This window comes from Bubalus kerabau, chromosome 2, assembly GCF_029407905.1.
Source record: "Bubalus kerabau isolate K-KA32 ecotype Philippines breed swamp buffalo chromosome 2, PCC_UOA_SB_1v2, whole genome shotgun sequence".
Lineage (NCBI taxonomy): Eukaryota > Metazoa > Chordata > Mammalia > Artiodactyla > Bovidae > Bubalus > Bubalus kerabau.
The window spans coordinates 141,821,416-141,845,753 of NC_073625.1; the positions used below are offsets into that span (position 1 = coordinate 141,821,416).

The 24,338-nt window shown below is 39.8% G+C and overlaps 1 long non-coding RNA gene across 4 annotated transcripts in view; it reads right to left on the bottom strand.

Moving 5' to 3' along the window:
- LOC129643888 (uncharacterized) overlaps positions 1-24,338 on the bottom strand; it is a 108,455-nt gene that overhangs the window by 79,480 nt on the left and 4,637 nt on the right. For 2 of the 4 annotated variants that reach the window (XR_008710585.1, XR_008710582.1), the window contains exon 2: positions 9,039-9,219. The exons of the other annotated variants lie outside the window; for them this stretch is intronic. This is a non-coding gene — a long non-coding RNA (uncharacterized LOC129643888). The remainder of the gene's footprint in view (positions 1-9,038; positions 9,220-24,338) is intronic. 4 annotated transcript variants of the gene reach the window in all.

Consider the following 24,338-nt stretch of genomic DNA (forward strand, 5'->3'; position numbering starts at 1 on the left):
GCCGTCCATGGGGTTGCACAGAGTCAAACACGACTGAAGTGACTTCGCAGCAGCAGAAGTGACTTAGCATGCAATAGTTTATATATGATTGGGAAAATATATAAATAAAACTTTAAAATATCATAAAAACATGCTTACTTTTAGTTTTTTATGTCATTTTTTGGCTTCTCAGGTGGCTGAGTGGTAAAGAATTCATTTGCTAAGCAGGAGACACAGGTTCAATCCCTGGTTCAGGAAGATCCCTTAGAGAAGGAATGGCAACCCACACCAACATTCTTCCTTGGAAAAACCCATGGACAAAAGAGTCTGGTGGGCTACAATCCATGGGTTTGCAGAGTCAGGCATGACTTAGTGACTAATCAACAACAACAATATAGTATTTTTTATTCTAATGCACTTTTTAAAAAATGTCAGATGCAATCCACTAAATTGATTTCATGACCATTAGTGGATTGCAACTTAGAATTTAAAAATATTGCTTCATAAGCATCTACACTTTGCAGCTTTGACCAGTTGCTTACTGCCAATTAGCTGAAAATGACTGAGCTAGTGTCCTCTTTCACAGATAAAGGCTGCAGTTCTGGCCAACAGATGATAACAGCTGTCTTAGAAACACTAGATGACTGGTTTGGCCATGATAAACAAAATAAAAACACTTCTTTCCATTTAGTGGAACTCAATGAATTCTACAAAACATTCAGCCAAGCAGCTGTTGTTAAGCCATTCATAAATAAATTGTCCTACTTTATCACAAATTTATAAACCACTACACCATTGTGTTGATCAAGTCAGCTGAAAAGAAAGCACTGTCAAGGTGGAATCACACCATTATCTTCACATAAATTTTTATTAATAAGGAAGTAGTTGGAATTTTAGTGTTGTTTTCTTCTAGAAATATGCAAAAACCCAATATAAAAGGATCTGATTGATCCTCTTCAAAGTTTGTCTATTTTTGCCTCAATGGGATTCCAAATTATAAGCTAAAAGTTTCAGTTTTCAGGTTTTAGAAGTTTCAAATTCTATATCATCAGAACAATTTTTACATGTGAAATATTTTTAATTCTATTCTTAAAATGTTTCTGTGTTAAAGAAAACTGTCTGAGATTTTTGTCATTGCTGTTAATTAACTATTTGGCCTCTTTGTGATTTTTTTTAAAAACAAACAGCATTTTACTCAAAATGTGTTTGTAAATATTTTCTCCCATTCTGAGGGTTGTCTTTTTGTCTTGTTTATGGCTTTATTTGCTATGCTTTTAAGTTTAATTAGGTCCCATTTGTTTACTTTTGTTTTTATTTTCATTACTTTAGGAGGTGGGTCAAAAAGGATCTTGCTGTGATTTATGTCAGAGTGTTCTGCTTATGTTTTCCTCTAAGAGTTTTAATGTGTCCAGCCTTACATTTAGGTCTTTAATCCATTTTGAGTAAAATATATGTGGAATCTAGAAAAATGGTACAGACGAACCTATTTGCAAAGCAGTAGAAGGCAATGGCAACCCACTCCAGTACTCTTGCCTGGAAAATCCCATGGACAGAGGAGCCTGGTGGGCTGCAGTCCATGGGGTCATGAAGAGTCAGACACGACTTAGCGACTTCACTTTCACTTTTCATTTTCATGGAGAAGGAAATGGCAACCCACTCCAGTGTTCTTGCCTGGAGAATCCCAGGGACAGGGGAGCCTGGTGGGCTGCCGTCTATGGGGTCGCACAGAGTCGGACACGACTGAAGCGACTTAGCAGCGGCAGCGGCAACAGAAACACAGACATAGAGGACAAACATATGGACACTGGGGGCGGGGGATGAATTGGGAGATTGGGATGGACATAAACACATACTGTGTATAAAATAACTAGTGAGAACTTCGGGGTTGGGGGCAGCAAAAACGAAAGGTACAATCTGTTCATAGGATGTAAATTAACCTTAAAAATGCACTCCAATATATATTGGAATACTGTTTCATTACAGTTATATGAGGTACCTAGAATAGTCAAAATCATAGAGTCAGAAAGTATATTGGTAGATGCCAGGGACAGAGGGGTGAGGGGGGTTGCAGAGGGGGAATGAGGACTTAAAGTTTGATGGGGAAGAAGTTTCAATTTAGGAAGATGGAAAATTCAAGAGATGGATGATGGTAAAAATTGCACAACAGTGTGAATATACTTAGTGCTACTGAACTGTACAGTTAAATATGGTTAAATAGTATGTTTTATACTATGTGACTTTTATCACAATTTAAAAAAATTAAAATGTGTTTCTTTCCTGAAAGTACCTTTAAAATCCATTCTGAGATACAGAATCTATGGCCATATACCAGTTCTGACTAGTGAAATTTAAGAAGCAACCAGTATAGAATGTTATAGAGAAGTGGAGTGACTTCATGTAAGTGGAACAAGGAGCTCAGAGAGATCAGAGAGAACAGTGGAGTAACTGAGCTGCTACTCTGGAGGTGGCATGTGGTTTCTGCATTATTGGGTGGAAACTAGATATTGTGATTGTTTTTACTCAAGCATTTTCTGCTCTTGTGAAAGAACTGAATGCAGGAGATAACCCCTGTACAGTGGTTGAGCGTATATGCGTACTAAGTCGCTTCAGTAGTGTCTGACTCTTTGCAATGCTCTGGACTGTAGCATACCAGTCTCCTCTGTCCAGGGGTTCTCCAGGCAAGAATACTAGAGTGGGTTGCCATTTCCTTCTCCAGGGGATCCTCCCGATCCAGGGATCTAACCTGCATCTCTGGCATCTTCTGCATTGGCAGGCAGGTTCTTCACCCTTGGGAAGCCCCAAGCACTTGAGCAGGGTTTATTAAATATTCTGCTCTGGAGTGTAAATTGGATAAAGCTCTACCCTGCATATCTGAGATTTTTTTAAAAACCAATAGCTGAACGTGGACTCTTTTATGTCTGAAAAATAAATGTTTATTCATAAATTATTATTTTCTTATCTGGCAATGACTAGAGATATGCAAGCAAGATTTGACCATGCCAGGAAGGCTAAGCAGACCTAATCTCATGCTGAAGAAAATAAAAACACGAAAAAGATTTAATATGGACTTGGAGAAATATCCTGGTAACTCTTGTGATTGAGTTACTGGGCCAAGGAGGCAGTCCACACCCAGGAATAGGATGCTGTTATTCTGAGGAGAGTTATCCAACCCACTGCAATGCATCCTGGAGTGAGGTCAGTCCTGAGACAGGATGACAGGCAAGACTTGCAGGGAAGCACCCTCCTCTCAAGGGACCGAAGGGCAACTGAGCTCCGATTTCCACTGGTGGAGGTTTAGTTGTTCCAAACCACATGAGAACCTCTGGGAGCTACAGATGCTGAAGTAGGATATGGGTCCCTGAGTTTGAACACGAGCAGAGCTAGCAGTTGTTGTCAAAAATGTACTTATTATTTGTGTTGCATTTCTATGAGCCCCAAACCTTTCCTAGCTCCTCTCTGAGAGTCATGGCTAGTCTCATTTGTGCTGTCAGACACTGAAGAGCCAGGATGAGAGCACCTCAGCAATATGAGAGGTACCAGGAAAGAGAGAGAGAGAGTGTGTGTTTGTGCTGTGCATGATACTGAGCAAGGGTTGGTGGTAAGAGGATCACCGTGTGTGGGGTTTCTTCCTCGGGTTGTTACCACAGAGGCAGCGGTGTGATGGCAAGATAGGAAGCCTAGACTGGAAATACCAGTTAGACTTGATCAGGAAAATACATGGGGTAATTCTCTGGGAAACCCTTAGAAATAATGTAGAGACCTTCTCAGAAGGGCTAATTTCTGGCTATTTTGAAATAAAAAGATGAAGGTACATAGAGATGAAACAAGCATGAATAAATCCCTTTTGTAATACTGCAAAAAATATTTTCGGAATCTATTAATCACATTGGAATAAGACTGATTCTCTGTCTTTCCTAGCAATAGATGAAAAAATTCATTAGTGAAACGTGAACTCACAAAGAAAGTGAGTTCGGTTTAGCAAAATTAGTTATTCTCTGCTTCCATGTTAGAGTGCTTATTTCTGGCAGTCTTCAGCACAATTATTCCATATCTTCTTAAAGATGGTGGAGAGTGGGATAAATGGACAGAATTTAAGAGTGACCTGCTTAAGATTTTTTAAGGTGAAACAAAGGTTTCTACTGTCTGCTTCCTCCTCTGTAAAACTGATCCTAGGAAGTTTGGGAAACTCCGTGCCATTTTTGCTTCTTGGACACACTGAGCTCTGGTTTAACATCATCTTGTAGCTGGGCCAGTCATGGAGACAAACAATAGCAACATGAAAAAGAACAACTGAGAGCTGCAACTTATTGTCAAACAGTTTGACCACAAACATTAAAATAAGCTCAGTGTATATTTAATTGTATATAGATGTGTATGCACAGACAGAAAGAGAGTATAGCAGCATGTTAAAGATTGGTAAATCTAGGTTTAAATTTGTTAGTTATTTTACAATTTCAGTGTTTCTATAGATTAGAAAATTTTCAAACTAAAAAGTGCTGGAAGGGTGGGAAGGAACAATAGAGAATTCTTTAGTCTTGAAAGAGGTGATAATCAGAGTACAGATGTCAAATTTAATAAGGTCATTATATTTTATATTATGCAGTATTATGCAACTTTATGTTAGATAGTGACTAGCCTAGGGCTTAGAATTTAGAAGGGATTCACTGATTTTTTGAACAGCATAGATTAAATCACTTTTCAATCCACTGTAAAAAACATACCAAGGGAACCTCTGGAGGGAGCAGTCCATTCCCCTGTATTCTTGAGGCTGTATGATACCCGTGTCCACATATGTATTTCACCCATGAGTTGCAGCTTAGGGATAGGAAGATGTACTGTACTCTACATCCTCTCAGCTCCATGGACCTGCAGTGTCTGCATCTCCTGAGAATTTGTTATTAGAGATGTGGAATATTTCTCTAGCCCCAGACCTCCTGAAGCAGAATCTGATTCCTAGGCACTTTAATTTCATTCCTGTTAGAATAAAAACTGGCTAAAGCCATTTGTTGTGGTGGTTCAGTTGCTAAATCATATCTGACTCTTCGTGACCCCATGGACTGCAGCATGACAGGCTTCCATGTCCTTCACTATCTCCTGGAGTTTGCTCAAACTCATGTCCATTGAGTCAGTGATGCCATCCAAGCGTTTCATCCTATGTCATCCCCTTCTCTTGCTGCCCTCAATCTTCCCCAGCACCAGGGTCTTTTCCAATGAGTCAGCTCTTCACATCAGGTGGCCAAAGTACTGGAGCTTCAGCTTCAGCATTGATCCTTCTAATGAATATTCAGGGTTGATTTCCTTTGGGATTGACTGGTTTGATCTCCTTGCTGTCCAAGGGACTCTCAAGAGTCTTCTCCGGCACCAGAGTTTGAAAGCATCAATTTTTTGGTGCTCAGCCTTCTTTAAAGCCATTTAGCTGCATTAAATGTCTCCATGATCGCTTATAAGTAAATGTTAAGACATATAACCAAAATGATTTCTTAGGACTTAGTGCATTCTTTGCCAACACTTAAAAGGAGAGCTGTTTTTCTAATCAAATATAAGTACCTTATTTCTTCAAAAACCTTTTAAAAAATGTGTGGGTGATAATGATTTTCCACATGTGAGTTAAGTATCTCCCACAATTATTCTGATCATGGTAAGAGAAAAATTTTAGATTATAAACTAAAAATAGAAAATGATACCAATTAGAATGCTTTAATTAGTTTAAAAAATATAGAAATATGCTACAGATTGTAAAAGTTTGCTAAAAGGTCTTCTTGACATTTATAATTTTCTTTTCAGTAACCCTCTAAGTAGAGATAATTGAAAATTAGTTTACTGATGGTTCAAGAGTTTAGAAGTGTCCCTCCCAACTTGATTATTCTATGTTACCAGAGCTCAGGAGACTAAGAGGAAAAAGGGGCCTTCTCCTATCTTCTTCAGTCTCTAGACAGGGTTGAAACTCAAGACATCTGTGGTGACTGCCTTAAGAAAGAGATAAATGGCCTGGAGCCCAAGCAAGGGAGAGGTAGATGTATTTGTAACTTAGAAATTTCAGTGAAGTTGGGAAAACTGTGGGCCGCCTTCTGGATAAATATGTCCAGTGTAATTATTAAGCTTAAAAAATGCCAAAGGAAAAAGTGGGGGGGGGGACCCTCACATTTATTTGGAGTCCTGCATCTGGAAGCTTTTTTCTCCCCTTAGGAAATATTTGTGGCTCTTTGTTCCTGTCAAAGAGGAAAATGTGCCTGTAAATTTCACCCAAGAGAAAGCATATCTCTGCATCCACTGCACCAGGAAGGAATAGACTCAACCCCACAAACATAGGCCAAAATTCCAGAAATTTGACCAAAGGCAACTAGGGGGATGGGGTGAGAGTAAGGGGTGGACTTATGCAAGAAAAGCAACCCAACCTGGCAGAAAATTTCAGTGAGGAAGTTCTCTGGGCCAAACTTGGCCTCAAAGAAAAATACTCCACCCTCTTAAAGCTGCTAAGATGGCAAGGGAGGCAGTGGCTTCATTGGCCATGCAGACCTCGCTAGACAAATGGATCCCTCTGAGACCAGCCAAAGCAAACTTCCTGTTACACACTAGACATACATCTATATGCACAGAGGTCAGTTTTGAGTGTCAGGTGTGAGAGGAGCCAGGGAAACCATCCCTAAGTTTCTCAGACTGCCCATCTGAGTGCCTAAGATTAAACCATTGTCGGTTCTTTCCTTTTGTCAGAATTGTAGCTCAGACTGTAAAGAATCTGCCTGCAACACAGGAGACCTGGGTTCGATCCCTGGGTCAGGGGAAGATCCTCTGGAGAAGGAAACGGCAACCCACTCCAGTGTTCTTGCCTGGAGAATCCCATGGATAGAGGACTTTGGCAGGCTACAGTCTGTGGGGTCCCAAAGAATTGGACATGACTGAGTGACTCCAGTAATTTTGCCTAGAAAATCCCATGGATGGCGGAGCCTGGTAGGCTGCAGTCCATGGGGTTGCGAAGAGTCGGACACGACTGAGCAACTTCACTTTCACTTTTCACTTTCATGCATTGGAGAAGGAAATGGCAACCCAGTGTTCTTGCCTGGAGAATCCCAGGGATGGGGGAGCCCAGTGGGCTGCCATCTATGGGGTCGCACAAAGTTGGACACGACTGAAGCGACTTAGCAGCAGCAGCAGCAGCAGAGTGAGTAACACTACTACTACACAAAACAGGTGTTACAAAACACCCTGACGTTTCCTTAAAATGTAAACTAACCTGGGAGCAGGGGTGGGAAGTTAGGTACTGTAGGGTTTCATTCAAGACTTTTTTTTTTTGTATTAAAACCTGAGGTTTTGCTCCACACACAGGGACCAAATGACAAAGGGTGACGTCGAAGCAGGAGCACTCTTCACTGCCGCTAACCACTCTTCCTTATTCCCACTTCTTAAGGCGGATGTGAAATGTTTTTCCACAACAGAAAGTAAATTGTCCTCCAGGTGAGGCAAGAAAGGAAGGATGGAGATTATACAGTTCTTTCTCTGCCTTGCCTGTTTTCCAACTGTGAGAAGAAGCTCACCTGGAATTCCTTAGTTACACCACCCACAAAGGAATTCAAGACTGTCAAGACGGTGTCCCTCATTCTGGGGGCAAAACCAATTCTCATATGGGGGTTTCCAGATGTCAACTGTTGCCTTGCAGTCAGATGTACCTGGAGTCTGACAGTGTGGCAATCCCTCTGCCCTCTTTGAAACCAATACAATTAACATACTTTATACTCTTAAAAGGGCTTCCCAGGTGGCTCACTCTCTTTCTAGTTGCTTTAGTCCTGTCCAACTCTTTGCAACCCCATCAACTGTAGCCCACCAGGCTCTTCTGTCCGTGTAATTCTCCAGGCAAGAACACTGGAGTGGGTTGCCATTCCCTTCTCCAGGGGATATTCCTGAGCCAGGGATTAAACCTGGGTTCCTGCCTTGCAGACTCTTTACCATCTGAGCCACCAAGGAATTCCAGGTGGCGCTAGTGGTGAAGAACCCGCCTGCCAATGCAGGAGACACAAGAGACATGGGTTCAATCCCTGGGTCAGGAAGATCTCCTGGAGGAGGGCACGGCAACCCACTTCAGTATTCTTCCCATGGATACAGGAGCCAGGCAGGCTTCAGTCCATGGGGTCTCAAAGAGTCAGACAGGACTGAGTGACTAACACACACACACACACATACTTTTAAATCCTTTCCTGGGTGAGGCCTGGCGCTTCAACCAGAAACCTCAGCAGAAGCATTTATTGTTTCATCTTAAAGAAACATTCCTATAATGAATGAAACCTGCTACCTTGAATATTTAGTTTCTACCTTACATAATTTTAAAAATTTGTTTTCATTACCAGACTTCATGACCATCTCCTCAGTCATGGGTATCCTGCCAGGTTCACACTGGCCCTTGCAAAAGGAAATTTTTGGTATTTCCCTGGCAGTACAAATAAGAGCTCAGCAATGAAAGGTGACTGCAGAGCCTCGTGTTGTCAGTTTTGTGCAGCTTGGACTTGTGGTTGAGGCCTGCACCTGTGAGACAAGCACACACATACCTACACACACCCGCCATGCAATCTCAGGCCCAAAGTCTGAGTGGCACTGACTTACGCTTCTGATTCATATTTTGGCTTACAAGGCTCCTGGCCTCAGCTCTGCCCAGTGTATCAACAAGAACTGCCGCTCAAATCAAGCTGGAGATGCCCATGGACTGTTAATAAGAACATTAGGACTCTTCAGAAAATCTCTGTAGATAATCTCTTTGACCCCTTTCATCTCCTTCAGACTTCTCTGCCTGGACTTTTTCCTCTTTCCTGAGGTACCTTTCTAAGGCTTGCAACCCCCATAATCTTTAGAGACAACTCTCCTCATCACGTACAAGAGACACCCTTGACTCCATCTAAACTTTTGTTCTAGTTCTTCCTTGCAAGCAATATTGTAACAACTAATATTTTTGACACTTGCAGTTTACAAAACATAGATAACTATGTTGAACCCAAACAACCCTGTCAGGACTGTAAAATTATCCCCATTTTAGCATAAAAACAAATGTAAGGCTCAGAGGTTCAGTGACTTACTCAAGTTACAGGGTAATTGATGAGCTTGTGGCCCTCCTGTTCTGCCTGTTGGGGGGTCCCACCATCAACCCTGCAGGTTCTGTGACTACCTGGACCATGTTATCCTCTCTGCATCAGTCTACTTATGCTTCCCAAAGGCTCCAACAAGGCAAGAGAAAGCTTCTTTCTTGGAGTTCATTTCCTGAATGAGAAAGAGCAATTCTTCAGCAAGTTTGCAAGTGAGATTTTATGTATATGTATATTTATACATGCTTAGCGTAAACTGGCCTTCCCAGGTAGTGCAGGGGTAAGGAATCTGCCTGTCAATGCAGGAGATGTGGGTTCGATTCCTGGGTTGGGAAGATTCCCCTCGAGAAGGGAAAGGCTACCCACTCCAGTATTCTTGCCTAGAAAAGTCCATGGACAGAGGAGCATAGCAGGTTACAGGGTTGTAACCTGTAACCTGAGAGACTGAGCATGCATATTTATACACACACACTACATACATGTATTTTATCTTTATTTTCTCATCTCATGATGGCCTTACTCTTCTAGAGATAATTCAGTATCTTCTCAACAATTTCTATATGACCATGTTCATTAGAGAAGGTAGCATTTAGCTTGAATAGTGTGAACCAGCCCAAGTGGGAACTTGGGCTAGGTTCCCAATTTGAGTAATGCCCCGCTTTGGACTATTCGGTGAGCATGAGAGCAAAAGTCTCCTCAGTGCAGGTTCCTTGGAGGGAGAGGGGGACGGGGAGAATAGGGGAGGAATCCTAGGATCTCTTTGCAGTCTAAGGTTCATGGAGAAAAGTTTTGGGAGCAGACGCTGAAAGCATTCTTTTTACAAATGACTTCCTGAAACTCATGACACAACAATGCTCCTTCAAGGCCCAGCTGGAAAGGTGTAAGGGAGAGGTGTGGGAAATATCACTCCTAATTTTGATGGAAAAGAACAGACTTCTTGCAGAAGGAGGCTTAGAGGGAGTACAGCTCTTTTGTGCTTTGGAGGGAAACAGCAAGAAGGGGTACAAAAGCATCTTTCACCCAGGACAGGAGAAGTAACGGCTCTGAATTCTAGAATTCTGAGTGGGAAAGGACTTCAGCAAACTATGCAAGACACCCCAGACTCCCACCAGAATAACTTGGGGCCCCCTTTAGGTGACGAAGAGACCAGGTCTCACAGTTATACAGGAGGGAACTGGAGATGTGACTATCAATGGTGATAGGACCTCTATCACCACGATTAACCAGCCTTTGGGATGCTGGGGTACAAATACTGAAGAATCTCAACATAAATTTTGGCCAACCTTCCAGTTTGTCATAAACAATGTAATAACTGCACATGTCTAGTTTTTGAAGAAAAAAAAGGTTTTTAATTTGTCCACCCAATAATAGCAGTTACAGGCAAACGTTCATTGAGAATGACTGCCAGTCAAGGGCTGACAGTTTTCTCAGTGCTCTGGGCAATGAGGTAGGGGATAAGTGGGGTAAGTTAGCCCCACCAGCCCTCTTTTAACTGCCTCAGACTTTATAACCTCTGACCGAGTCCCCTGTGGAACAAGGGCATTTAGGCAGGAGGCAAGGCTTGGCTCATCCCTTAGAGAACTGATATGAGAACAAAATGAAGAGAGCTTTCTGTTTCTTTTTACTAGTGTATTTTCTCATTCTTTTTCTCAGTAAAAGTATACATTCAGCCTGAAGATAGGGCTGTGTAAAAGAGAAGAAACACTGGAGCTCAGCCAACTGGGTTGAATTCCCAACCTGTGACGTGGAACAGTGGACAAACCTCTTAAATACCATTCTCATCGGTCGAGAAATGGCCCTAACTGCAGAGGGCAGGGCTACATCCCAATTAGAAACTCTGCACTCAGACCGCCCAGGTGTGACTCCTAGCTTTACTGCTCCCGTGTGACCTGGGGCCAACTATCAATATTGAAGCTTTTTGAACCTCAGCTTTTTCATCTGTAAAATAAGGGAAGTATTACTACCTCATAAGTTTGGTATGAGGATGAACTGAGGGGGAAAAATACAAGATCCATAGCTCCTGGCACATTTCATGCACTCAGAAGTATCACTTATTAACTATGCATGTTTTTGATGCATTTTTGTTTATTTATACCTGAGCTATTTTTAATGAGAATTTATTTTTTGTTAGAGGTTGTTTTTCTTTTTGAGAAACCATTCTTACCTCTAACTGATTTAAGACACCCAATCCTAATTCATCTTTCACTTAAGGGACTCTGCTTTGTGCTTTTTGTGTGAGTACTTCTTTCACAGTACTTACCACAGTGTACTTCGATTTGTGTGTGTGTGGGGGGGGGGGGTTGGTTTGTTTGTATCTTTCACTAAATTATAGATTAATTGAGGGCAGAGAATTTGTATAACACACTGTTCAGTTCAGTTCAGTCTCTCAGTCGTGTCCGACTCCTTACAAGCCCATGGACTGCAGCATGCCAGGCCCCCCTGTCCATCACCAACTCCTGGAGCTTGCTTAAACTGATATCCATTGAGTCGGTGATGCTATCCAACCATCTCATCCTCTGTCCTCCCCTTCTCCTCCTGCCTTCAATCTTTCCCAACATCAGGGTCTTTTCCAATGAGTCAGTTCTTCACATCAGGTGGCCAAAGTATTGGATCTTCAACTTCAGCATCAGTCCCTCCAATGAATATTCAGGACTGATTTCCTTTAGGATTGACTGGTTTCATCTCCTTGCCATCCAGGGGACTCTCAAGAGCCTTCTCCAACACCACAGTTCAAAAGCATCAATTCTTCAGTGCTCAACTTTCTTTATGGTCCAACTCTTACATCCATACATGACTACTGGAAAAACCATAGCTTTGACTAGACATACCTTTGTTGGTAAAGTAATGTCTCTGGTTTTTAATATGCTGTAGGCCTTCACCAAATATTTCTAGGAAAAGTGCAGAAGTGAATAGATATCTAAAAGGAATTTTGATTAGCAAGGAGACAGATGCTTTTGATTGGAAGGAGATAGAAATCCTTACCTGCAATATATATCAGAATATAAGTGGCCTGGGCTAAAGTTAACTGTAGGCCAAAACAAAGAGACCTCGTCCATGTTTTTTAGCTCCTGCAGTAATGGTTGACCCCTAAGGCTCTCCCAGACCACATGGCTGTAAGTTTGATCTGGAAGATGTGTCCCTAGCCTCAGCATAGTTTCCAAAGAATGTGGCTGCAGTCCTTGGGACTGTTTTCTAGAAAATGGAGAACTCAGCTGAGGAAGTATAGCTACCTGAGGAATTGAACTTGACTCCTCCCTCTGCTGTTGTTTTACCTCCTAATGGTCTCCCTGGACCAGATCTTTCCCTCTGCTCTGTTTCCATAACCCTGGTTTTAGTTCAGCTCCTCATCATTTCTTGCCTGAATTACTGCATCACCTGGCTTCCTGGTTCATTCCATCCCATTCTCCACAGTGCTTCAGGTTGAACATCCTGCAAGGCAGACCTTTCCCTACCACCTGCCATTGTTCAGGGTCTCTCTGCTTCCTACCTCCCTCAGGACAAAGGCTGAATGGGGCTCACTAGTTCTTTAAGGGTAGATATCTGCATTCTGCCCATTTCTCCTTCTTCATCTCTTCCTCCCACTCTTCACTTCCTTTTATATTTAGACACCTAATCTACATGATGTTGCAGATCAGACCCCTCTCTAAAATCCATGTTTCCATGTGCTCTAGGAAGTAATCCCTGTCTCTTCCAAAGATGGTTTATCCCCTCATTTGTTAGATGCAAGCAGATACCCAGATCTTTCCTTCACCATAGTAATCATCATATTGAGTTGTTGTTGTTGTTCAGTCTCTCAGTTGTGTCCGACTCTTTGAGACCCCATAAGGCAACACAACAGGCTTCCCTGTCCTTAACTATCTGCCTGAATTTGCTTAGACTCATGTCCATTAAGTCGATAATGCAATCTAAACGTCTCATTCTCTGTCACCCGCCTTCTCCTGCCCTCAATCTTTCCCAGGAGCAAGGTATTTTCCAATGAGTTGGCTCTGTATCAGGTGGCTGAAGTATTAGAGCTCCAGATTCAGCAGCAGTCCTTCCAACGAATATTCAGAGTTGATTTCCTTTAGGATTGTCTGACTGATCTCCTTGCTGTCCAAGGGACTCTCGAGGAGTCTTCTCCAGCACCACAGTTCAAAAGTATCAATTCTTTGGAACTTAGCCTTCTTTATGGTACAACTCTCACATTCATACATGACTACTGGAAAAACCATAGCTTTGACTATACACACCTTTGTTGGCAACGTGATCTCTGCTTTTTAATATGCTGTCTAAGTTGGTCATAGCTTTTCTTCCAAGGAGCAAGCGTCTTTTAATTTCATGGCTGCAGTCACTGTCCACAGTGATTTTGCAGCCCAAGAAAATGAAGTCTGTCACTGTTTCCATTGTTTAGCCATCTATTTACCATGAAGTTATGGAACTGGATGTCATGATCTTAGTTTTCTGAATGTTGAACTTTAAACCAGTTTTTTCACTCTCCTCTTTCACCTTCATCAAGATGCTCTTTAGTTCTTCCCTTTCTGCCATAAGGGTGGTGTCATCTGCATGTCTGAGGTTATTTGATATTTCTCCTGGCACTCTTGATTCTAGCTTTTGCTTTATCCAGCCTGGCACTTCGCATGATATACTCTGCATATAAGTTAAATAAGCAGGGTGATGGTACACAGCCTGGACATACTTATTTCACAATTTGGAACCAGTCCATTGTTCCATGTCTGGTTCTAACTGTTGCTTCTTGACCTGCATACAGATTTCTCAGGGGGCAAGTAAGGTGGTCTGGTATTCCCATCTCTTAAAGAATTTTCCACAGTTTGTTGTGATCCACACAGTCAAAGGTTTTAGCATAGTCAATGAAGCAAAAGTAGATGTTTTCCTGTAATTCACTTGCTTTTTCCATGATCCAACAGATGTTGGCAATTTGATCTCTGGTTCCTCTGCCTTTTCTAAATCCAGCTTGTACATCTGGAAGTTCTTGGTTCACATACTATTGAAGCCTAGCTTGAAGTACTTGGACCATTACTTTGCTAGAATGTAAAATGAGTACAACTGTGCAGTAGTTTGAACATTCTTTGGCATTGCCCTTCTTTGGAATTGGAATGAAAACTGACCTCTTCCAGTCCTGTGGCCACTGCTGAGTTTTCCAAATTTGTTGGTATATTTTGTGTGCAGCACTTTAATAGCATCATCTTTTAGGATTTGAAATAGCTCAGCTAGAATTCCATCGCCTCCACTAGCTTTTCTGGTAGTAATGCTTCCTAAGGCCCACTTGACTTCACACTCCAGGACTGACATAAGCTAACTACTGAATTCATTCATCTAGCTTCCATTCATTCCTTCTCTTATCCAGTGCTGTTACAGTGCCCTTACCAGACAGTCTTCTTGATGCTAGACAGACATGTACATATAACAAAGCCAAGAAATAATCCTACTGTCATAGAGCTTACATTCTAGTAGAAGAAGAAAAATAATAAATACATGAACAATTTTTGAAGGGAATAAGTAGGGTGAAATATTGATTATATAATGTTCTGGTATGTGAGCAGGTGAGTATCAGGGAAGACCCCTCTGAGGGAGGTAATATTTGAATGAAGTCCAGAAGCATGATGAGAGGAAAACTATGCACAGTACTGGGGATGCATGAAGTCCAAGGAAGTCCAAGGAAACACTGAGCCTAGAGTGCTGGAGGAAGGAAAGAAGCCACTATTCCTGGATTACATCCTAAGTCCCCAGTTGACTGTAACCTCTCTGAGACCCTGGGCAGTATCTCATACCTTACTATATTCACCAGGTCTAGACTTGTGCCCAGAAACTAACAGGTGTTAGTAAGTATTTGAATGAGTAAATATGATTTTAAAATTAGATGTTCTTTGGTATTTCACTTGAAAAACTGAAAAGGTCTTATCTTTTTATTATAAGAACTTTTATCCTAGGAACTATAATAAAATATTCTTCCCCTACCCCCATCAACTTTATTGAGATATAACTGACATACAACATGGTATAAATTTAAAGTGGACAAAGTGATGATTTGATATATTTATGCATTGTGAAATGATTACCACAATAAAATTAGTTCACTTATCCATCACGTCATGTAGTTACCTTGTGTGTGTGTGTGTGTGTGTGTGTGTGGTGAGAACATTTAAGATCCATCCTCTTAGCAACTTTCAAGCAAACAACACATTAGTGTTAACTGTAATCACCATGCTGTACATTAGAACCTCAGAACTTTTTCATCTTCTAATTGCATGTTTGTACACTTTGGCCAATATCTCCCCATTTCCCCCAGCTGCCAGCCCCTAACAAACCATTCTATGCTCTGTTTGCATTTGGCTTTTTTAGATTCCACACATATGAGATCATAGAGTATTTGTCTTTCTCTGTCTGACATTTTACTTAGCCTCAAATGCCCTCAAATTTCATTCAGTTGTTACAAATGGCAGGATTTCCTTCTTTTTTTAATGACCGAATAATATTTATTGTATATTTTCTTTAACACAATACTATTCGAAGCAAATAAATAGGGTGAAATATATACAATATTATTCTACACAGATACAATAATACTTATTGTATATATTCTTTTTCATACCACATTTTCTGTATCCATTCATCCACTGATGAACAAGGCTATTTCCATGCCTTAGCTATTTAAATAATGTGGCAATGAACACAGTGGGGAGAAGGTGCAGATACCTTTTTGAGATAATGATTTTGTATCTTTTGGATATGTACCCAGGAGTGGGACTGCTGCATCATTTGGAAGTTCTATTTTTAATTTTTTGAGAAATGTCCATACTGTTCTCCACTGTGGCTGGACTAACTTACATTCCCAGCAACCATGTGTCATATTTCCTTTTTTTCCTTATCCTCACCAACATTTGTTATCTCTAATCTTTTTTATAATAGCCATTCTAATAGGTCTGAAGTGATATCTCATTGCAGCTACATAAAATATTCTTGTCACCATTCTTGGGAGTTGTTTGAGGTTTCCTTCCTGGAATCTATTCCCTTGGTGGTTGCCATTTTGGAGAAAATTGCTCCCTGGTGCCATATTGCAAGACTAGCACAGCAGGGGATGAAGTCATACTAGGGTTAACATGCATTTAGTAACCTGGCTAGTCAGGTAGTTCTTCTTATCAATATAAATAAATGCAGTACCAACACAGAGAAACAAACAAAAACTCCCTGGAAAGGATGAGGGAAGCCCTTGGCTTCCAAACAGCTTAAACAAAGAAGGCATTGTGAAATATGTGTATTTTTAAAAATTACTAGGGACTTCTCTGGCAGACCAATGGTTAAGACTCTGTGCTCCAAAAGCGGGGGGAACAGGTCTGGTCTCTGGTTGGGGAACTAAGATCCCACATGAAGCATGGCATGGTCAAAAAAAGTGTCTCCTCTCTCTTAATCACGTCCTTTTCCAATTGTCTTCTAATTAGCCAAAATTCTGTGATCTTTCCATATTAACGTGTTAATATTGCTTCATCACTCACTACTATATACAGATGCACAGGATCTTCCTATTCCCATCCTTCAGCCTCACAAGATCTTGAATATTTGTGGCTTGCTTATTCCTTAAGTTCCTTGACAGTCAATGCTTTTATTTCCTGGTGGAATCCTCCTTCTGATGCAAAACTTTTCTAGAAGAAATCTACTTATCCTTTATTCTGTTATTTTTATTTAAAAAAATTTTCTACCACTGAGCACGTTTCTGGAACAGTTTTCAAACTTGTTCTTCAATAATAACTTTTTCTCCTTGTTTCTCAACAGGAATTTCTCCTGAATTACTCTAGTGTAAAACAGATCTATGATATCAATCACCTTAGCCTATTCCACTTAATCTCTTATGACTGATAATGACTGAATCAGTCTTTTAATAATGTGCTATTTTAAAAAGACCAGTTCATAGCAAATTGATTAGAACAAACTTCAAGCAACACCATTTTTTTGTAGAGAGTATTTGGGTTGGAGTATGAGTGCAGTGCGAGTCTCATCATGAATTTTAGTGGACACGTCTGACCAACTTGTGGAAAGAACCCACCAGAAACCTACTTGAATGTGGATTAAGAAACATCCTGTGGAGAGACCTAACCATAAGAGAAGAAGAAACTAGGCAAAGGTGGGGGGGGGGGGATGATTTTGAGTAGCAAAGCGGTTATCACTTAGATTTAAACATGCTGGACTGAGTCCCATAGAGAGAAAGTAGGGCTATGAGAAATAAAAACTAAGAACAGCTTTACTTACAAACACAGTGCTGAGGCAAGAGCCAAGCTAGCTGGCTGCACAGTGGTAAGAGAGCGATGAAACTTTCTTGCCTGCTTCTCAACACAACGCTCTGAAGCTTTAAACCTTTGACTCAAAGATCTTTATTGCCTTCACTATTGCAAAATACAGTAGGACTTCAGATATGGTGGCTTGCAATGGTTGTCTAGCAGGCGGTGGCACAGTAGGAAATGCAACTAGCAGAGGCAGACCACACAGAACACACTCAGGGACATTTATAAGTGCTTGAGAAGTGCAGGAAGTTGATGTCCTACAGAAATATCCCCTGGAAGGTAAGGTAGGAGCCCATGGAATTTAGATTTGATCTTTAATGTGACTCTATTACTGTCCTCAAGCTGTGGAAGACTGGGGAAACATGAATTAAATAAAATCCTGAGATCTCTGCTGGGGCAGAAGTAAGGAATGCCTGAATTGGAATTAAAGAACAACATGACTATATAGTTTTCTTCCTATCAAAACTGGACATTTGGTTGGAAAATATATTTAGACTACAATCTGGCCACAAGTAATATATTCTTTTATATGTTCTGACTGAATAAAAAGCAAATCCAAGATGTCAACTGGTGACCTAGCATCTCCAAAAAACTTGTAAAGCAAATTAATTACAGAATTTATAGTTGCAAGCACATTTTCCCAGGTTCTTCTGGTTTCATGTTTCTTGCTTTTAAATCTTGTTAACTTCTAATATACTTATGATGTGGATTTGTTCCTCATGCAGAACACATTTTAATATTCTTGTTTTTGGCAAGATTTTACACAAACATGTTACTTCCAGAAAGTGACTTAATAAGAAATGTTAATAGAAGCACCTTTACAGTGTTCATAGGCATTTAGTCTTTAATAATATGTGGAAATCAGATTTTTTAAATCCTATAATTGCTAAACTTAACACATTAAGAAACGTAACTTTAATTCTTTATAGTAAATAAGCATTATAGAAGGGCATAGGCAATAAAAAAGTGGATATTTAAAATTCTAATTCTTATTTTTTAAATTACATTATTTAAAAATAGTGTTCTAATTATAAAATATTTAGAAGAGTTGAGACACTTCACTAAGATAAAAAACCATGAGCCCCATCACCTCAATCTGCTGAAGATGACCACTGTTACAATTTTTTGTATTTTCCTATACATGTTATATATAATATAGTAAAAAGGGGTTAATATGGCATGGTAGTTTTTATATCCTTTTATATTTTTCACCAACTATGTTTTCTTAGCTCATTTCTCTATAGTTTGGAAAGTTCAATTATATTTTTTTCCATTAGTGATTACCTTTTTGTTATTAAAATTTTAAATATTTTTATCTCTGTTTATCAAGGTTAAGAATATAGCTATTAATTACCATCTGTGTGAAATGAAAAACCTGTTAGGCTTTTACTTTCCTTATTCTCTCCCCACTTCACAATTTTGATTGATGTAATCTGGAATTTAGATCTAAATTATTATTGCTATTTCACATTATCAACTTTGAAGACTTTTGAAATTTGTCTTGTACAATAAATATATTGATGACAGTTTTTAAGATGTTAATCTAGGTTTAAAGAGTTTCCTTTGCTTTCTATCATCTCTTTTTTTATTGTGGCGCTTTCATTCTGTTTATCTTTCTCTATTCTTAGGTTGATTGGTTTGTATCTCTAAACTGTGAGTAGAGTACCTTCAGAAAACTGGCTTGTAGGAGAATATTAGTCTTTCCTACAAATGACCTCTTGACCAAGTACAACATTCTTTTCCTTCCAACCTTGGGAGCCAGTCTTCATTTACTGATGGTCTTTGGTTCTCCAGGGGAAAAGTCAATGATTTCCCTTCCCTTGGGGCAGTGATTCTCAACCCTAGCTGCACATTCAAATCACTGGGTGAGATTTTTTTAAAAATCAATGCCAAAGCTCCTCCCAGAATAAGTAAATCAGACTGCTTAAAGATGAAGCCCAGACACAAGTATTTTTTAAAGGCTCACCCATGACTTTACTACATAGCTGTTGTTGAGAACCACTGCTTAAGAAATAAGCTATTTTTTTCTTGCCTGGATGCTTGTACAGGTTCTCTCCTTCTCCTTAAATCTTGTAACATTCAACATGATATATCAAGGTGACTATGCCTCTTCTTTACTGCCTCATAAACTTCAGTTCTACAAACTCAGCAATTTCCCCCTATTATTCCTTTGATTATTGCTTCCAACACATTCATTCTATTTTCTCCTTTTTGTATTCTTAGGACATGTTGACTGGATTTCCTGCATCTCTCCCTTATATTTTCCTTATTTTCTCTGATCATTTTATCACTGGGTCCTTATGATATCAGTACATATTTCATATTTCTCTTTGGTATTTGACTTACCATCTATTGCCTTTAACAATATTTGTAATTCTGTGGTTTTATTTTTCATTTCTATACAATCTGCCTGAACCACTGTTAGCAAAAACCTGGCTAAGTCAGTTTGGCAAGAACTTCCCCTGCCTCTTCCACATCTAATCCTGCTCCATATCTGACAGGACTCCTCATTCTCCATCACCTCCCTGGTGGTAACTGATGATCCTGACCGGTGCTCAGCTAGACTCCTGTTAGGTCCATGCAGCCAGAATACCCCTTTACCCCTGATGTTCCTTCTTAGTTGTTTTAGTCCATCCACTGACCTCCATCCTGCTCTTTTGACCATAAATCCCCACTCTTACTTATTGTATTCAGACTTCAACTCTATCTCTTTCCTCCACCTCAAAACCCCATTGAAGTAGTCTCCCTGAATAAAGTCTGCAGTTGGTACTGGTTCTGGGCCTTTTGGGGGGTCACAGACTCTTTTAAGAACTTGTTCAAGTTGACTCCTAGTCCCAGAAAAATGGCTACATCATAAAATTTGCATGCTACTTCACAGACCAACTCTTCCAGTCTCTGTGATCCTTGCATGAAGGCTCATGAACACTATGATAGACTCCTGGTTTAAATGAAGTTCTATCTTGTTCAGTACTTTATAATCAAACAAAAGGTGAGAGAGATTGGCTCAGAAATTAGTGTGTGTTCCTGTATACCTGTGGCATCCATATGAAAAGGTGGTGCTTTCACTGTTCTGACTTGGTTTGATGAAACCTCTTTAAGCTAAAAGATTTTAGTGGTGTCAGTCCATTCTAAAGGAGATCAGTCCTGGGTGTTCTTTGGAAGGATTGATGCTAAAGCTGAAACTCCAATACTTTGGCCACCTCATGCCAAGAGTTGACTCATTGCAAAAGACTCTGATGCTGGGAGGGATTGGGGGCAGGAGGAGAAGGGGACGACAGAGGATGAGATGGCTGGAAGGCATCACCAGCTGGATGGACATTAGTTTGAGTGAACTCCGGGAGTTGGTGATGGACAGGGAGGCCTGGCATGCTGCAATTCATGGGGTTGCAAAGAGTGGGACACAACTGAGCGACTGAACTGAACTGAAGAGGGTCACTTATTATCCAGTCTTTCATTCTTGCCTTTTAGGTGTAATCAGCTGTATAACAGGTAGGAGAAATCATGTGGATTTTCTAGCAAGTGCTCACATATCCCCATCTTCTAAGTTTTACTTAGAAATTTAAAATACAATGATTCTGTCAAGAAAGGGAGTGTCATTCTTTTTAATACAAGTATAGAACCTCCACATCTCAATCCTGATAAATGACCAAGGTTATTTGTTCTTTCTGCCTTCTTACCTTTTTCACTCCAAAAATTATATTTAGCTTTCTAACATATATCAGAGAAATAACTATTTTCCTTCCTTTGTGGGAAAATATTTTTTCTGCCTGGATTTCACCTCTATTTTACTTTGAAATTCAGACTTTGATCAGGTTATGTCTAGATGTAGATTTCATTTTATTCATTTTCCTGGTACTTAAGAAATTATGCTAATCTGCAGGTTAAAATTTACCTTCAGCTTATAAACGTTTCCTTTGTTGTGGTCTTAAATGTTGTTCCTCTTCTATTTGTTCAGAAAAGCCCTGCAATCCACACAATGACTCTTCACTGTTCATGTATCACATCTCTTATCTCTCCAAATGCCCACCTTCCTTACCTGTTTTCCCTATCTTATTCACTAGGGGAAAATTCATCAAGTTTATCAACTGTATTAATGATTCATTTTCTACATTATCAGTTTTGCTCCCCACTGTTTCTAATCAAGTACAAAATCTCACAGTAGAGTAATTACCTTTAAAATGCTCTCTCTCTCAACTAACTCTCTCCTCAAGTTTATATTTTATTTCCAAATGTATTTGTATTTTTAAAATTAGTATCCTTGTACAGATGCATCTAAAAATTTCTATTCCTAAACTATAAATTTATATATATATATAAAACTATATAACTATATCTGACTTTTCTGTACCTTTTGCATGCTGTGTTTTCTTTCCTTTATACTACAAATTCTTTGTGGGGTTATGGTACAATAGGCTAATTGTTCCCCAATATCTATTTTCCCTTTGTCCCTAGTATGATAGTAGAACTCTTGTTTTTTAGCTGGTTTCCTGGCACCTGAAATAAAACCTACACATCCCAGACTCCTTTGTAGCTGGGTGTGCTCATAAAGCTAAGTTCTACACAGTGGGGGTTAAGTGGAAGTGCTCTGTGTAACTTCTGGGAAGTGTCTCTAAATGGAAGGGCGAGTGTCCTTCGTCATCTTTTCCTGTGGCTGGAATACAGATAAAATGACTATAGCTCTTGGACAGGAGGTAAAAAAAATCAGCCAAGAACGGCAGAACAGCAAGATAAAAGGCACCCATTGAGTAGCACCAAATCAGGCCTGGACTGTCTACTTCTGGACTTTTTTTTAGGTTATAGTGAAACAAATTTTATCTTATTTAAGTTACTATTATTTTGTAACCGTCACAGCCAAACTTAGTCCTACCTCATATGGGAGTTTTCTGATATTTAAACAGTGAGTTTTCTTTAGTTATCACCTCCAGAAATCAGGTGAGGAGGTTTTTTGTTTTTTTCTTTTAAGTCTTAACTCTTTCTTAAAAATACTTTTAGGAACCTCTTAAATCTTAAAAGAAGGCAGGTGACTAGTTCCTTAATCAAACAACTTCAGCGGTCAGGGCCATGTGTAATCTTGGAAGGATTCCCTTCCTTGTTTAACAGAAATATAACTTACGTATCATATGCTTATGTAAATATATACGTAAAAATGTACATACTTACAGAACACTGTGCAGATCTAAAACTAGAGTACTTTCTACTAGCCATCAGGCTTCTTCCCACCCTGTCTGAGTCACAACCCCTTGCTCTTCTGACTATGCCTGCAGACTAGATTTGATGACTTTGGATTCCACACAAGAGCAGCTGTCCCTCTGACAGCCATGGAGGTATGTTACTCAGATCTCCCGTCAACAGAGCACCTGTCACAAGGAGTACAATTAGTTGACAGTCTCCAGATGTGAGCGCCTCAGCTTCTGAGTCAAGATCATGCTCTTTCTGGATAGTGAGAGTTGATGACTGAACATGGTGGTACAAGGGTATAGCATTTCTGGCTGTGAAGCAACCTTCTATGGGTAATCTTTGTGTTGAAGCTCCTCTTTGAGCTGGCCAAGATTTCCCCAGAACTACGCTACTGCCTGAGGCTCTTTCTACCCTTTCTTACCTTCCTTCATTATATGTCAGGGGTGAAGGCTTTCTCCATCCACTCCTATTCCAGCAAATCTGCACTTCTAATTCAATCTTGGCATCTGCTCCTCGATGAGCCCAGCCATCATTCTACTCTTTTAAGTCTGTTTTCTTTTGCTTAACATTATGTTCAGACCAATCCATTTTTTTGCATGGATGTGAATATTCTAAAATATATACACTTTTGACTTCATAAATAAAGCTGCTTGCTGTGACCACCCTTGCATATGTATTTTGATAGATACAAGTACTTATTTATGTAAGGTATACATCTAAAATTGGAATTCTGGGCCATAGGGTATACATATGTTTTAGTAGACATTGTTAAACATTTTTCTAAATTAATTTTTAAAAAATCAGTTTATATTCCTACTAACAATTTATGAGAGCTCCAGTTGCTCTACATCTTTGCCAACACTTTGTATTGTTAGCTACTTGCTTTTTCCTCTAATTAATAATGTTTACACTTATTGTTTATTGATCTATCAACTTATCTAAAGTGATTGTTAAAGTATTTTATCCATTTTTAGTTTTTCAGTTTTACTCTTTTATTTGATCTTATTCTTTGTATAGTCTGAATATGAGTTTTTTGTCAGTTAACATCTATTGCACATATATTCTACCAGTCTGAAGTTTGCCTTGTTTCTCTCTTAATGTCATCTTTTAATAAATATAAATTATTTGTTTTAATAAAGTTCAAATTTTCAATCTTTTATTTTCAGGTTAGAGTTTTGGTATCCTATTTAAGAAATTTCCTCAAACAAAAGTCATGAAGATGTCGTGTTTTCCTCGAGAAGCTTTATGGGTTCACTTTTCATGTTTAAGTCAATGCTCTGTCTCACATTAATCCTTATGTGTTGCGTGAAAAGAAAGTGAAAGTTGCTTAGTCATGTCTGACTCTTTGTGACCCCATGGATTATACAGTTCATGGAATTCTCCAGGCCAGAATACTGAAGTGGGTAGCCTTTCCCTTCTCCAGGGGATCTTCCCAACCCAGGGATTAAACCCAGGTCTCCCACATTGCAGGCGGATTCTTTACCAACTGAGCCACAAGGGAATCCCAAGAATACTGGAGTGGGTAGCCTATCCCTTCTCCAGGGGATCTTCCCAACCCAGGAATCGAACTGGGGTCTCCTGAGTTGCAGGCGGATTCTTTACCAACTGAGCTATCAGGGAAGCCCTGATATGTGTTGTGTGAAGGTGAAGTCAAAATTTGGGGGGAAAAGCCATCTAAACTTCAATTTATAAAGCCTTTTTTTTTCTTTTTTTTTTTTAATTTTGTGAAAGAGCTGTGCTATTTGACAGACTTGGTGGTGTAATTCATATCTAGGGTTTCTGTGGACACCATCCCCCTCTCTAAGCTCACTGCTTGTGTGTGATACAGTTGTCCAGGCCAAGA